Source organism: Neopsephotus bourkii, unplaced genomic scaffold (genome assembly GCF_033783945.1).
Source record: "Neopsephotus bourkii isolate Nb327-2 ecotype Australia unplaced genomic scaffold, CSIRO-AGI_Nbou_v1 NB_740, whole genome shotgun sequence".
In the NCBI taxonomy this organism is placed as follows: Eukaryota; Metazoa; Chordata; class Aves; order Psittaciformes; family Psittacidae; genus Neopsephotus; species Neopsephotus bourkii.
In genome coordinates this window covers 285707-294221 of record NW_026901238.1, presented here as the reverse complement: position 1 = coordinate 294221, position 8515 = coordinate 285707, and the positions used below count along the sequence as shown (strand labels likewise).

Sequence of the window (8515 nt, the reverse complement as noted above, 5' to 3'; positions counted from 1 at the left end):
TCACTTCTCACAGAGAAGTACCATTGATAGCTAGAAGGTGGATGAAGGTGGTCTGTTCTCTCTAAATACCTGAAGAACAAAGAAAAGAAAAGTTTTACTTTTAACTAAAAGTTAACTACTCTGATATCTGATAATCTTTTTCTTTGAAATTAACAGAGTTCTTACTTGGTTAAAATAACATCAACTATGGGCTGGGAGCTTGATTCCTTGATATTTCCTCTCAGCCACTCACAGTCCTGACCAGACTATGGCACGGATTCACCACATATTTTTAAGCAACCACAGTCGCAGACTAATTAATTTCCATATTAAAAGTGGATTCCTGTAGCCAAAGATGGGCATCCTGCAGTTTTCAGCAACAGCATCTCACTGTGGCTGCCCCAAGGGGCTCATGATTCCCTGGAGAGCCAGCAGCCATTCTAGGCAGAGCATTCACTGCCCTGGGACCAGCCCAGCTCTGATAGTGATTGCTCAACCAGCTTCTGCAGGAGCTGTGCTCTCGCCTGCTGCACGCCATCTTCTCTCACCTGCCTGCACACTCACTTTGACATGCAGCTCATCATGGAAAGAAGATGCAAAGGAAAACACTGACTTTATTCCATTACCTCCTAGAACCCTTGGAGCAGGTTAAGGAATTAGTGGTGCTCTAAGGAAATAAATAAATGCTGAGAAAGAGAAGTTTTGAATGATGCCTAAAAAGCCAAAACCTCCAAAAGCGACAAGGGGGATGTTATGGATGTGGGGTCCTGGCTGGGGAGACCAAAGCACCCTATGTCAGTAATGCCTTCTGCAGAGCAAGGGCTGCAAGTGTCTCCACAGTGCTGAAGGGGTGTAGCGGATAATGAGCAGCAGACGGGGGGCCACAGCTCCAGAGGGCAAAGGCTAGCAGGGCAAAGAGCACAGATGTTGGATGGCTTTTGCAAACCACCTCCACAGAGGTCTCACCACACACCCTCATTTGCCTCACATAAATTCATAACCAACTGGAGCTGCAAACCAGACATTTCCTCTGCTGCAAAAGGGAGGAGATTGGAGCAGAAGCTGCTGCCCCATGTTGCTGACAGCATGGTCATATCCTCACCCTGGGCTGTGGGATTTTACCTACAAATCTATATGGTTCAGCTGAACCAGGTGCTCAAACATGGGTCATTTACTGAAGGGGCTGCAGCTCAAAGCTCTAGTGCAAAAAGTAATAATGTAAAATAAGAAGTGAGAGGCATTTTAAGTACAACCTTTCTTACTCCACCTTCCCTCAAAAGAATATAAAGGGCAAGGAGAAGGGGCAGACTGTGAAGAAAGGGAAAACCTCCCCCTGACACATGCCCGTGTTGCCCAGTGGTGCGTATGCTCATCAGCCTGCGTAAGGAAGGAAACACAGGAAGGTCCCCAGCTGGCTCCAAGGCAGAGCAGGTTTAGCTGCTGCAGAGCAAGACCCTGTGCCTGGTCGAGACAGAGCAGGGACCAAGTCCTTAACTGTGCTCCTGCCACTGCTCACTCCCCTGCTCTGCCGTGCCCACCATCCCTGGGCTCCCTCCTTGCCAAACTGGTATGTGTGCTCTTGCAAATCAAGTTATTTCAACTAAATGACACATCCAATTTTGTTTGGCAACTTGCGTGTGTGTGCTCAGCTCTCCCTTGTCACAGAGCATCCAGCCTGTTCTCTTCTTTGGCATGCTGGATTTAAACTCTCGCACTGACCTTTTCAGACATAATTATTCTTGCTTTTCACAGAAGGTCTGAGACTTTTGGACAGATGAATAGATTTGCCCTTATTCCTCTTACAGAGAGTAAATATGACCTCTAGGAATATCCTTCCAGCTTTCTCTCCCCAACTAACCTTCATGGTTATGAATTGCTTTCTGTAGAGGTTCACTTACACCTTCTTCAAACACCAAAATAGAAGATTTAGGCTTTGTGCATGAACTGTATTGAGTTTCATGCCAGAGACCTGGTCTGAGCTGACACAAATATTAAAGACACAAAGTGAGCGTCGAAGGCCATCAAGGTTTCCCTGAGAACATGCTCCCTTCCTATTGTCCAAATGGGTCATTTTATACAGATTTTTTTTTTCAGGATTATCTCATTCAGCAGTACTCCTCCAATGTCTGTGTCTGTTTTATATGCAGCAGGGGCTGTAACCAGAGGGAGACTGAATTATGTCACTGTAGGTGTGACCTTACCTAAGGCTTCCTCCTGGGACTGGTTCCAGTTGCCATCTGAGACACTCTAGCGAAATGCCATGACTGGCTTCTAGGTGCCTCTTCAGAGAGAAGTGGTTACCTGTTCAGTGCCACCTTATCTGCCAGCCCCATACTGTCATTCAAGCATGCTCAGAAGTCTCCAGTGGCCATAAGACACCTCCATCTTCAATGGCCATAGGCATCTCTATCATCAACAGCCATAAGTATCTCCATTTCCAGCAGCCATGAGCACCTCCATCTCCAATGGGCATAGGCATCCCCATCCAAGATCTAATGCATTTATCTAGGCAGCTACTGACTGGGCTGCACAGCCACCCCAGATCTCACTGCAGAGCCTAAGACCCTCCAGTGACCCTTCCCTGGCAGGCAGGACACCAGCTGCAGCAAAACTGAACACAGGAAAATGTGGGGATGAATCCAGGTATTTTAGGACAAAATGAATGAACAAGGCTGGGCAGCACAGGGAACCACGGGACCTTTTTCCTCAAACCTTTGGAGGCTGAGAGTATGTGGCGTGGGCTCTTGCCCACAGCTCTGCCAAAACATAACATGATTAAAAATGCTGCATTGTTATTGCATTCCTGAAAACCCCAATGTACAGGCTTTGTACTCTCAAGGTAATTCCAGTTTAAAGTAAGTTCCAGCAAGATGATGTAAATAATTGATTTTTTTTTTTTGTTTCATTACTTTCCAGCTTCTCGAAAATAATAAGAGTAATAACAATAAACCCTGAAATAAGTCTGCTGAGTTTACTTTTTTCTAGTGCAACAAGCAATTTCAGTTTGGTCTGTCTTTTATTGTTAGTACTCTTCAGTATTTCATTTTGACAAACTTAAAATGTAAATGCTTTGAAATTGAAAATCTATTTTTTTTTAATTGAAATAAATTGCTATGTCTTCTGGAAGATGTTTCACCTCTCACTGTTTAGTAAAAGTTGACCAACTTCTTTAATGCCTCACCAAGCCCTTACTCTCAGCCTGTTTTTTTAGAGCAAAAGTTAGACACATGAGCCAGGCACACCTTCATACCACAGCCAAGAAACCCACACAACATATTATTTTAGAAAATACTTGTCTATGCCATATGATTTCTCCTGGCCAGGATTTATTTTACCTCACAATATTTCTGTCCTTTGCAGATTCCTTGCTGCTGCCAGGTTTCTGCATGACAGTTCCACCCTCACCCTTGGGTGCCACTGCTTTGAGCCACCTCCTACAGCAGCTGGAGGTAGCTGAGGACCTGAGGAACCTGTTGGGTTGCATCCCTGGAGAGCACTGGGTTGAGTATGTGACAAAACTCTTCTCGGGCTGCTTCTGCCTGAAGGGAAGTGAGAAGTGCCAGAAATCCCATGAGAGCTCTATGCCCAAGAAAAATGTTGGAGTTTTGAAGCAAATTGACATTGAACTGAAGCAAATACCTTTTCATTCAATATTTCCATTGTGAATGGTTGTGCTTTGTTATCGGGAAGACTGGGGAATCATGTCTTCACGCTAATAAAAAAAAAAAAAGATGTTGAAGGGCAATGCTCTTTCTTCTTTCTGTGCATAGCTTGAGTCTCACATGGCTTTGGGCAGCTCCTGAGAAATCACAGATGCAGTATTCATAATGGCTGGCAGCCAACATACCTGTGCGTTTTTCAGCTTATTGCTGCCAGGACAATGGCTCAGTAATGTCTCTTGGCTTAATTAAGCCACATGTGAAACCCGTTTTGAGCCACATCCTCCAGGATTATGCTGCTGTATTAGTGGGGATGTGCTGTTTGCTTATATTTAGTAGAAAAGGAGGTATTTCTGCAAGAAGCAGCTCTCTCAGTCACTGTCCAACACCAAAGAGACCTCCTGGGAGATGCATGAACCATGCCTAGAAATGGTAATGTGGTGACAGGAGCTTGTGTCAGAAGGATGAGGTTTGTGACACTGAGCTGACAGGGCTTCCGAGGTCACAAATGAAATACCACTGAAGTACTTGGCCCCATGGGCAGGATTCATTAAGGACTTACAAAATAAACAATAAGCCATGATTCCCTTAGTGCTAAATGCCTGTACTTACATTCTGCAGAAGACATCAGAGCTATCTGCACAGGGAAACAAATTTCTGTCCCTTGCTGAGCAAATCAGCTCCTTTGTGTGTGCACATGTGTGGCAGCACTTGTGATTCCCTGAGAGAGGTGGGAATAGAGCCAAAGTAGTCATACAATCACAGAATGGTTTGGGTTGGAAGCGACCTTAAAGACCATCCAGTTCCGACCCCACTGCCACAGGCACAGACACCTTCTACTAGACCAGATTGTTCCAAGACCCATTCAACCTGGCCTTGGACACTGCCAGGGATGAGGCAGCCACAGCTTCTCTGGGCAACCTGTGACAGGGCCTCACCACCCTCACAGGGAAGAATTTGTTCGTCATATCTGAGCTGTGTTTTGTACAGTCTGTTTCTTTGTTAAAGTATATTTGGGGGGATTTTTATATTCTTTTTCTAAAATCAGCAGATCTATTCTCTCTTTCCTCTCTACCCCTATCAACACCAGCTGTAAATCCAGCCTGATGGATCCAATGCTGATGGCATGGATTGGAAGTTAAAAGCAGACATGATGCAGTGCTACTGCATCCTGCCACGTGGTAACATCAAAATTGAGTCAATTAGAGAATAATTTGCAAGGAAAGCACTGGCTGCTGCAGGGTGCTTCTCTCAAGACATTTAAGCCCAAGTTTTTGGTTTTAAGAACCTTCCAGCCCTTCCATCTGCTCACCACATTACTGTGTGTGTGTTTATAGCTGCCCCAGCAGCCAAGGGGGGCTGGAAGCAGTACCCAGCTTTTTGGCATCACCACCAGGAAGAGGTGGAGGGGAAAACAGCCCTGACTGGTTTTGTACAACAAGAGACCATCAGTGACCAGTCACAAAAATGGAGCAGCCACACGTGGAAACTGCACAAGGAAAAAAGCCAAATGATCTCAGCTGGCTGTAGGAGTGTCCTTCCCTCCTCATGCTATTGCAAAGCAACCAGCAAAGTAAAGCTTATGCTAATGACGGTGTCATTTAGAAATGAGGCTTGTAACAAAAGGGAAACAAAAGGAACCTGCACAGACATCAAAGCTTCACAAAAGCTGAGGTAGGTAAGCTTTTCTGCTTGGTATTAATAGCCCTTGATTAGGGCTTAAAGCAGTGGCAGACTGTTGGTCTAATAAGGTTGTCTTGGCCTCTTAAATAACAGTTGGATTTTTTTCAGGCCATCCTGAATATTTTCTCAGTGGAATTGGTTGGGTTTGTAACACCAGTAAGAAGACAAACTATTGCAAAACTGAAGAAATAGCAGAAAACATTGAGAGAAAGGAATGCAAAAAAGGTTTCTCTCTTTTGAAAATCCCCATAAACCAGTCCCTATGATCCATACTGCAGGAAAGGAGATGAAACCTGACAGAAGCTTACAAATTAAAGTGTAAACATGAAATAGCATCTTCATTATATCAAACAGCTGTATAAAAAGCTGTGTAGGTCGCTTGCAAACATAGGTCAAACAGCAGAGAAAAAATAAATCCCACGTAGATGTTTTCCTACATTCCCAGTCATGCACATGTATCTAAAGTAGCAGTCTGAGGCATACAAAATCAAGATGATGTTTGAGACAAAGTCATTTATTCAGACAGCAGCGATTACCTAACTTTCCATTCTTCACATGAGTCTCAAATTACACCACTATTGTTACTAATAAAAATGGACTCAGAATCCCAAAGGGAAAGACACTCTTGTTCTAGAGGCAGATCAATGCAGCGTCAGCTCTTGGCTCACTGCAGTGAGTGTCCGCAGGCAAACAGAGCCTCAGGCTCTGAATAGATTGCGGAAATGGTGGCCAGAGTACAGCAAACACCCAGGTTCTGGCATTGCTGGCCTTTGCAAATTTCACTCTTGGATTACTTCAGCACATCAATTATTCTTACTACTTCACAGATTGCTTTTGTAAGGACCATCCTGCTCTTGTTGTCTTGGATGTTTTCTTGCCTGTATTTTCCATGCACAGAAGCAAGTGTTGCAGGTAGGTCCCCAGTACTGATGAAATCCTGAAACAACTCTTGGCCTTGGGATGTTATTGCCTGGCTGCCACAGCACAAGGAGCATGGGATCCATGCACACGTTTCTTCAGGACCTCCAACGGATTCAGCATTTCTGTAGCTGCTCCTCTTTCCCACAGTCCTGGAATGGGTACTGCTGCCACTCCTGCAACAAGCAGAATGGTATCAGAGCCCTGTGTTCAGGTAAGGGGCAGTGTGCCCTCAGAGGAGCAAAGACCCAGGCTGTCGGGAGCCTTTCTGCAGTGGGTCTAGCAGGCTGATCAAGCACCACATTGACTGATGCAGGAGATTTGGCTTTCTGCGTATAGGAGTGAGATACAATTAAAAATGTGATTAAAACAACACTCCGTACCTATATGAAAGGGAGACAATGCAAGCATCCAGTTTCTCTTTCAGGGTCATCCTCAGATCATTGTAACAAAAAAAAACTGTAAGTTAGGAAGTTACTGGGACAGGTAGGCAGAACAATGAGACCCTGCCACTGCCTGAAGCCCTTGAGCAAGGAGACTCTGCTCCAGGCCACAGCTGCTGAGGGGACCAGGATGGGAAGGGAGATTTGAAAGAAGGAATGAGCTACCTTTCCAATTTGGAGATCTGTGTTATAGAAAAGTGCTAGGAAGCCTAGGGAATTGTATAATTAACAATGAACTTAATATTAAACCTCTTTTATATCGCACAGACCCATTTGCACAAAAATAGCTGCTTCTTTCACAGCAAGTATATCTGAAGCGCAGATTAAAGATCCTACATTTTGCATTTCCAAAATTCTATGGCTTTTACTCCTCTAATATATTAACTTCAGATGTGTATCTCCAATCCCAGAGGAGCTTAGTGAGAGAAACAAGGCTGAGCCCTCACAGGATCAGTGGCAAACTAGCAAGGTCAGTCCCATCCTCCCGTTTCCATGGCGATCCCTGTGATAATATATAACATGGCAACACCATTTTTCTTCCAGTTCCTACAGCTCAGCTCTCGGCTTTGTCTGAGCTCCATTGAAATAGGGCTGAGGTAAAGAGAGAGCTAACAGTGATGAGGGGACAACCAATGCAGCTGCCTATGGGCACTCTGAGCATCTCTGCCCATTTGCTGAATAAGGACAGTCTTCAACAGAGATTTTCTTTCAAGGGTCTGGTGCCTGTCTGGGAAGTGCCAGCCTCTGGTGATGTTGCATTTAGCAATCTGGATAACTTTTTTTTGTTTGTTTTATTTTGTTGATCAGGATGTATTTTCCCCACAAACCAAATTGCAGGAAGATTTATCTTGCCCAGTTATTTGGACATGCTCTTGCTGAAAGCAAAATAAATAACCAGTAGGTGACCAAGCTCATTTTAGATTTGGATAAAGTGGTGGGTCTGGTACCTAAGTTATTCGAAGCACCTGGGGAGGACGATGCTGTGATCATGCATGGCCCAGCTCAGCTCCTCCTCACACCCAGATACCCAGCAAGGGGATAGGCAAGGAGCTGGAATGGCACTTTTACAATATAGGAGGAGGCCACTATCCAAAGAAGGGTAGCAGTTTTACAGAAGAAATATTACTTGTGCCTGAAAACAAAAGCTTTTGAAACCTCAGCTCTTTGGAGTGAAATATTTCTAGTTTTATTTAAATAATCAAAATTTCTGCACTGAAATAAAATGTTTTCACTAAACAGAACTATTTCCTGGTTCATTGGGAATTCTGGAATTATTGCAGAATTGCAGGAATATATATATGTCTGTATGCATGTATACACATGTGCATGCACATATCTATAAATCCAGATGTGAGTTGCAGAAGCACCCCATAAACTTGTCCCTGGAGAGCTGTCACATCAACTGCTCTTCCTGGAGACCTGTTGTGCTTTCCCATACCTAATTTTTAGCTTGTCTGAGTTCTCAAATGTTTGTCAAGGCTGCAAGAGAGAGCAGGCCATCAGTCAGAAGCACTCCCAGAAGATTACAGCTGATGCTCCACTCACCATCCATGCAGGGATGCAGCAAAGGGTGTGATCCAGGTGTGAGTCCAGCTGTGTCCTGTCACTGTGTGATATCAAGGAGATGCGGAGCAGCACAGAGCCCCCAGCCCCTACCCCAAGCAGACCCTGCAGCTGGTTTTAAGGTCCTGGACCATGGCCATGATATGGCTGTGCCTTATGCACCTCCTGTGGTTTGGTATTTTCTAGATCCCTTTAGATGAAATGCTTACATGGAAAAAATATTGGGTAATAGGCACAAGTTACTCCTAGAGATATTCTAGCTGGACACAA

The 8515-nt window shown here is 44.6% G+C and overlaps 1 long non-coding RNA gene across 1 annotated transcript; it reads left to right on the top strand.

Moving 5' to 3' along the window:
- Positions 1-4825: 4825 nt before the first annotated feature.
- LOC133212792 (uncharacterized) lies at positions 4826-6407 on the top strand. The gene is made up of 3 exons (XR_009725609.1): positions 4826-5312; positions 5430-5546; positions 6149-6407. It is a non-coding gene; the product is annotated as an uncharacterized LOC133212792 (long non-coding RNA).
- The last annotated feature ends 2108 nt before the right edge of the window (positions 6408-8515 follow it).